The sequence below is a fragment of the Myxine glutinosa genome, chromosome 10, assembly GCF_964187855.1.
Source record: "Myxine glutinosa chromosome 10, kmMyxGlut1.1, whole genome shotgun sequence".
NCBI classification, from domain to species: Eukaryota; Metazoa; Chordata; class Myxini; order Myxiniformes; family Myxinidae; genus Myxine; species Myxine glutinosa.
Window position 1 is genome coordinate 65,194,205 of NC_136270.1, and position 6,256 is coordinate 65,200,460.

Here is a 6,256-nt window from a genome sequence, read left to right on the forward strand (position 1 = left end):
ATACACAGATTGCACACACACATACACAGATTGCACACACACATACACAGATTGCACACACACATACACAGATTGCACACACACATACACAGATTGCAAACACACATACACAGATTGCACACACATACACAGATTGCACACGCATACACAGATTGCACACGCATACACAGATTGCACACGCATACACAGATTGCACACACACATACACAGATTGCACAAACACATACACAGATTGCACACACACATACACAGATTGCACACACACATACACAGATTGCACACACACATACACAGATTGCACACACACACATACACAGATTGCACACACACATACACAGATTGCACACACACATACACAGATTGCACACACACGTACACAGATTGAACACACACATACACATTGCACACACACATACACACAAACAAACACACACATACACCGATTGCACACACACATACACACAAACAAACACACATACACAGATTGCACACACACATACACAGATTGCACACACACATACACAGATTGCACACACACATACACAGATTGCACACACACATACACAGATTGCAAACACACATACACAGATTGCACACACATACACAGATTGCACACACACATACACAGATTGCACACGCACGTACACACATACACAGATTGCAAACACACACATACACAGATTGCACACACACATACACAGATTGAACACACACATACACACAAACAATCACACACATACACAGATTGCACACACAAATACACACAAACAAACACACACATACACTATGATTGCCAATTATTGTTTGTGTGGAAATAAATACCATGTTCATTACACACAGCAATGGAACACGGATTTGAGTCATCACAACAGCAAAAGGGTTGCTGTTTCATATGCAGCCTGTAGCTGCTGTTTGCATCATTTTATGGAAGCACAGCTGTGCCGCTGATGCAGTGGGCCTGTTACCAGTAAGCTGGTGCTCATTTCTCTGACCTTGGAAGGATGACAGGGTGAGTCAACCCACTTGGTGTTATTTCAACGGCACGACGGGCTCAAACACCAGATCCTAAGATCTTAAACCAGCTACCTTTACCATTAAGCCAGCACCAGGCTTAGCAAAAGGGCGATTGTGTGTGTGTGTGTGTGTGTGTGTGTGTGTGTGTGTGTGTGTGTGTGTGTGTGTGTGTGTGTGTGTGTTATCTCCATGTGCGGGTTTCAGAAGGAGGAAAGGAGCCCTCCCAGGTATTGAAGTATCCATCTCCACTTGGTTAAGGGATCACGGTTTATGGATCATGCTGTTGAATTTTTGTTGTTGTTAGAGTTTTGCTCCGAGGGCTCTTTTCAAGATCGTCAAGCGACGGACTGCCTCCGATATTCCCAGGGATGGTTTTTAAAATCTCAGTGAGGTTCTTCTTTATCGTTCCTGTTGCTCCAATTATCACTGGTACAATTTCGATGCTCTTCAGCTTCCAAGATCTCTTGACTTCATTTTGAGGTCCTGGTATTTGATCATTTTGTCGATTTCTGCATATTTTAGGCCAAAATCGCTGGGTACTGATATCTGAATCAGCAATGCTGTCTTTCCCTTTTTATTCCCAAGTAAGATATCCGGCCACAATGCTTTGTTTTCTATTTTCAAGCCCGATGGAATCATCAGGTTGTACGTGAGCAGGACGTCCTCATTTTCAATGTTCGTCCTTGGTTTGTGTTTCCATGAGTTTTCTGGAACTGGGATGTTGACATTTTTTGCAATTTGTGATCTACAGATGTGGATCCGTCACCGAGGTTGTGGATCCGCCGTTTGGAGAGGTTCTGGGCTGAAAGGATCGAAACCTCGAGGAAGAACGGTGCCCAGCTGATGATCCATGCAGTCGGGAAACTAGTCAATTGCTTACGGGTTAAGGTTCTTACTTTAGGTGAGGGAACTATGTTTTGAGGTTCACAATTTAAATACATTTTAATGCAGGATGTTGTGAAATTAACATCATTTACAGCAATCCTTATTAAATTATACTTTTGGAACAGCCGCTACTGTCCGATTGATTACGAGTGTGACGGCGTCAGTACGTGAGTGTGTGATGGAATTGTGAGGAACAGAAGTGAAAAAAAAGACAAGTGTATGTTTGTCAAGCAACAGCAGTTGAAAATATACTAAACCCACAAAACTGGAGGATATTCAGTTTCAAACCTGATTTTCACATTCACAGAGCATGTGATGTCATCAAGGAAGTCAGGAAAGAATGCACAGAGGAATTGTATTTATAAACAGCGATAGAATGTGGATAAGTGGAGAAAGCAGTATGACAGGTTTCAAATCGCCTTAGAATAATGTCCACATCTCGTTTTCAGCAGAGCAGACCAAAATTTTTTTTTTAAATTAAATTTATGGGATTCATCGATTGGTGAAACGCACGAGGCAAAGCAGGGATAAGTGGAATGTTCATTAGAGGAGTTGCATTCAACAAACGTGGCCCTTCTTGAGACAAACAGCGACGCAAATATGAAGGGTTCGGGAGCAATCGGCATGATGACAATGGCTGCAGAAACAAGGGGAAACTAAAGCAAAGCTGACAAAGTCCAAATATGAAGCGGCATGCTTCGGAAGCATCACCGAAGACGTCGGCGAGCAGTGCGGACCGGACCGACGAATGACTTCATGAATTCCAAAGGGAATAATTTCCCATCAAATAGCGTTTTACAATGCCCAGCTTCATCGGTCCAATCCCCAAGGCTTCCACCATAGCTTTGTGGTGGTAGGACCGATGAACGAGCCCTACACCTGAAATCATCAATGTGGACATTGCTCTATGGCAGGGATTTAGTGAAATTAAGAAAACAGCCCATTCGGTGCTTTGGTGACAATTTGTGGATAAAACGTTGAACCGTGAATGAGACCCAGACAATTACCCCCAACGTAAAAACGTTATATAGAGCGCTTCATTAGCTGCTGGATTCCACGTGAATCGAGACAGAGTTAGTTTGTCTGCTTCGTCGGATTAACTGACAAATACCCTTCCGGCACACGAACCATGCGGCGAGAAACGGGGAAGCAACACCAATCATCGATCAGGGGGGAAAAAAGGGGCAGGAAAGCCAATGTACATGTACACGTGCAGATCCAACCTTCTGCTTTCGGAATGAGTCCAGTCACAAGAGCGGACTTATGGAAAACACGCCAACATCCTCATTTTCATGAATGAACATTAAAGGATGTGTCTCTTATGTACTTCTTTCTTTAACAGCCACAATAATTGCCATATGCCTGGTGTTGGCTTCATGGTTAAGGTGGATGGATTAAAGTTAAGGTGGCTGGCTTAAGGTTAAGGTGGCTGGATTAAGGTTAAGGTGGCTGGCTTAAGGTCAAGGTGGCTGGATTAAGGTTAAGGTGGCTGGCTTAAGGTCAAGGTGGCTGGATTAAGGTTAAGGTGGCTGGCTTAAGGTCAAGGTGGCTGGATTAAGGTTAAGGTGGCTGGCTGGTTAAGGATGTGTCTCTTATGTACTTCTTTCTTTAACAGCCACAATAATTGCCATATGCCTGGTGTTGGCTTCATGGTTAAGGTGGCTGGCTTAAGGTTAAGGTGGCTGGCTTAAGGTTAAAGTGGCTGGCTTAAGGTTAAGGTGGCTGGCTTAAGGTTAAGGTGGCTGGCTTAAGGTTAAGGTGGCTGGCTTAAGGTTAAGGTGGCTGGCTTAAGGTTAAGGTGGCTGGCTTAAGGTTAAGGTGGCTGGCTTAGGGTTAAGGTGGCTGGCTTAAGGTTAAGGTGGCTGGCTTAAGGTTAAGGTGGCTGGCTTAAGGTTAAGGTGGCTGGCTTAAGGTTAAGGTGGCTGGCTTAAGGTTAAGGTGGCTGGCTTAAGGTTAAGGTGGCTGGCTTAAGGTTAAGGTGGCTGGCTTAGGGTTAAGGTGGCTGGCTTAAGGTTAAGGTGGCTGGCTTAAGGTTAAGGTGGCTGGCTTAAGGTTAAGGTGGCTGGCTTAAGGTTAAGGTGGCTGGCTTAAGGTTAAGGTGGCTGGATTAAGGTCAAGGTGGCTGGCTTAAGGTTAAGGTGGCTGGCTTAAGGTTAAAGTGGCTGGCTTAAGGTTAAGGTGGCTGGCTCAAGGTCTTGAGTTTGAGCCCCTGTCGTGTCATTAGATAACACCCGGTAGGTTGACTCAGCCTATCATCCTTCCGAGGTCAGCAAAATGAGTGCCAGCTTCCTGGAAACAGGGGGCATCTCGTGCCTCCAGAAAAATGATGCAACTAGCAGACATAGGCTGCATACAAAATAATAATAAATATTATTATTGCCATGTTAGTGCGGGGTTGGTCATGGGGAATTGTTTGGCCCAAGCCTTCCACGAAACGGCTTAGGGTCTCAAAACGGCTGACAAAGTAGTTGGGGCACAAATTAGTAATTTGTTCAGAGTGCCGGCGATAGCTCACCTACTCTACACAAAGTAAACCATAGGATCTGTAACACCTACCATTTAATTCCGACAGACAGGACGCCCGGTTTAGCGTCCATCCGATGGGACGGCACACAGGCACATATTGATGAATAAGTCCCTTGACACACTTTAGACCCCTAAACCCTTAACACCATTTAGACACGTTAAACATCTTGGAGCCTTGACCATTTAGAGCTTTGGACCACCTAGACCTTTCTACATGCTTAAGATATTAGGCCCTTTCAACTATTGGAACGTACCCTTTAGAGCTTAGACCATTTATGACCTTTTTGGCACACACCACGCAAACACCTCGAGTCTTTCGTGCAAAACACGGACTATACCATTTTTCAACAAGTAATGCACAAAGTCGACCCACCCAGAGGGTCGGGCACTCTGCTGGTATCGATGAATCATCTTGCTTGTGAAACACTAGGATGACAGTCTATAGCCGGGTCGGGATTCGAACCCAGGCAAGTCATCTTAGTCTTGCGCACCTGTAGTGTGCGAACATGTAGGTCATCATGTCAGCCCAAATGTCTCCAATATACGATTTTTTTATTAGCTTAATTACACGGTATACCAGGCAATTTGATTTGACGACCGTCCATCCTAATGATGGGGGGTAATGCAAATTCAAAGCGAACGTACAATTCCGATCAACAGCCGACACACATCGCAATTAAAGGGTTAAATAGAGTCCCGTGAACGGCAGGAAGTACACGAAGGGGGAGTGGGGACGACTCAAGATTGTGGCAAATGTTTCCCGTGAACCAGACATTTCAAGCCGAGACCGAGAGGCCGAGGGAGTTCTTCGGCTATGCTATGACGTCATAGCCGGGTCATTGAGCGTCTGGATGCGCCGAGCACGTGATCTCCGAGAGTTTAAATAAGTTACTCCCAGAGGCTGGAGAAGTTCGAGCAAGCTCCGAGATCCGGCACATTCAACCACGAGATACCGGGGAAGAGAATCGCCAGGAGGAAAAGCTTCGTACTTGGGCATTTACATCCCCAGCACAGGGAACGCATTGGGAATCCAGACATTGAGAAGCGCAACATGTACTCACCGGGCGGGGCCCAGACGGGGAAGTGCAGAGCGAACGCACAACGCCAAGACTTGTTACACAAGGAAGAATCCCAAGGATAAATCACCGGAGGTCCAGCAAATGAGTCGGGGGGACTTGGCCTCTCATCCACAAAGCTCCCCGAACTCCTCGATTTCAGTCCTTACCGAGGAAGCTCGTTTGGCTCTGCCGGCACACCCGGTAACCACACCTTCACAAGGTCCTCCCTCCCCACTTTGCCCCGCCCTCTTACTCGCGTGCCCCGCCCTTCCTTTTCCTGCTTTCTCTCCCTCTCTCGTTGTTTTCTCCGGTTCTCCAGCAAGTCTCTAAGCCTCATTCTTCATCCCTTTCCTAACTGCCATCTGCAATCACATTTATCGTTCTTATCTCTTCTATTATCCTTTTGTCTTATCCTGCCAACTTCCCATCCTTCAATGTATGTCAGATAATAAAACAATAAAATTCTCATTTCTGTATTGTTTCTGCGGCTCGTATTTTAAAGATGAATTCAGGTTTCAGATAACTCTTCATAATTACCTTCCTTTGCAATTGATACATTTTAAAATGTTTTCAGTAGTTTCATCCCTTGTTTTTACTATACACCTTATCTTACTCTGTCACTACTATACCTCTGATCTCTACTGTACCTCTTATCTCCACGACATCTGTCTTCAGTTTTGTCCATGTTCTTCTTTACTCCCTGAGGGTTTTTGTATCAAAAGTCAAGGCTCGTGGAAGAGTGATAACACAGAACAGATCAGGATGCAACGGCA

General features: G+C 45.2%; 1 protein-coding gene across 3 annotated transcripts in view; it reads right to left on the reverse strand.

Moving 5' to 3' along the window:
* Positions 1-5,721, reverse strand: part of LOC137434147 (protein phosphatase 1 regulatory subunit 16A) — a 265,323-nt gene extending 259,602 nt beyond the window's left edge. Inside the window, exon 1 of one of the 3 annotated variants that reach the window (XM_078785736.1) lies at positions 5,487-5,721. The gene's annotated coding sequence lies outside the window, so the exon portion shown is untranslated. The remainder of the gene's footprint in view (positions 1-5,486) is intronic. The other 2 variants (XM_078785738.1, XM_078785737.1) reach the window with 2 other exon arrangements.
* Between the last annotated feature and the right edge of the window lie 535 nt (positions 5,722-6,256).